The following is a 1458-nucleotide window of genomic DNA, read 5'->3' on the forward strand; positions in this document are numbered from 1 at the left end:
GATGTGTGGAGGGAGGGCATAGTGAAGCAAATATAGGGAGGCTTCTGGGAAGAGGCCATTTTTCCTAGAGATTTGAATGAGTGAAAGGATGGGGTTGGGTCAGAAGAGGGAAAGGTCATTCCAAGGATGGATCAGCTCCTGGAAGCCATCAAAGCTTCCAAGAATGGAAACATTGAAACAGGGCTGGAATGGCAAGAGGGAAGACCACTTCCACTGGGTGCAGGACGGATTGGAGTTGGGTGAAGACACAATCTGTATAGAGCTTGGGGGCATGAATTCCTCAAGGACTCCAGTGGAATCCACTATGATCTCTGTTTAGATGGACTGGAGAATCCATTGTGAAACCCTCAAACTACACGGAGCTCCCCCAACAAGAGAGTATACTAATCAGCCCCCCTCCACAAGAATCAAACCCCCAGAGCAGGCTGAAGGCATTTGCCAAGGTACCGTGAGGTCCATAAATCAACTTTTCACATGCCACCAGTAATGACCCTTTACATTATGAATGAGCAGAGATGAAGATCTCTGCACATCTGATTATCCTGTACCTACCCCAGCACTTAGCACATAGCTTGGCACATAATAAGTGCTTAACAAATACCATAATAATAATAATAAAGAATTGATTTTTTCTTAATAATAAAGAATTGATTCCTCCATTTCATGGGTTTTACCACAAGACGGCAAAATCATCCAGTAAAGACCCATTTCTTTCAGATTCACAGGATGTCTGCTGTCCTTAACACGTTGTGTCTTACTAGGATCTCATCTTCTCTGGGTGACAGTCAGCGACGCTACTGAGAGAACAAAGAATCTCTGATCATGAACTTTACTCTCGACAGAGTGATTGTGATCTGGTTACCATTGGGTGAGTGAAATGTCAAAAAAATTTGTTTCTGTTGGGGTGAATAAAAGGTGCAAATCCAAATGCAAAGGTGACACCGAAGGGAATGGGAGAAAAGGAAATGAGGGCTTAGCTGGGGAAGGTCCCCTGGAGGAGATTGTTACCCATGGCATTGGGGAACAGTTCATATCTATCTATGTGTTTGGTTATTTCTAGATTTTTAAATGTACTTTTCCACCATCCCATCCCTTTTAATCTCCTCTTTCTAAATAATAATAATAATACTGCTGGTAGTTGTTAAGCGCTTACTATGTGCAAAGCACTGTTCTAAGCGCTGGGGTAGATACAAGGTAATCAGGTTGTCCCACGAGGGGCTCACAGTCTTCATCCCCATTTTACAGATGAGGGAACTGAGGCCCAGAGAAGTGAAGCAACTTGCCCAAAGTCACACAGCTGACAAGTGGCAGAGCCGGGATTTGAACCCACGGCCTCTGACTCCAAAGCCCGTGCTCTTCTAAATGGTTTTTAGTCTGCCTTCCCCAAAAGAGTGAGAACTCCTGGAGGACAGGAATTTTGTCTTTCATTACTACTCTACTTAGTACAGTGCTCTGCAA

This window comes from Tachyglossus aculeatus, assembly GCF_015852505.1.
Source record: "Tachyglossus aculeatus isolate mTacAcu1 chromosome 12 unlocalized genomic scaffold, mTacAcu1.pri SUPER_6_unloc_1, whole genome shotgun sequence".
Lineage (NCBI taxonomy): Eukaryota > Metazoa > Chordata > Mammalia > Monotremata > Tachyglossidae > Tachyglossus > Tachyglossus aculeatus.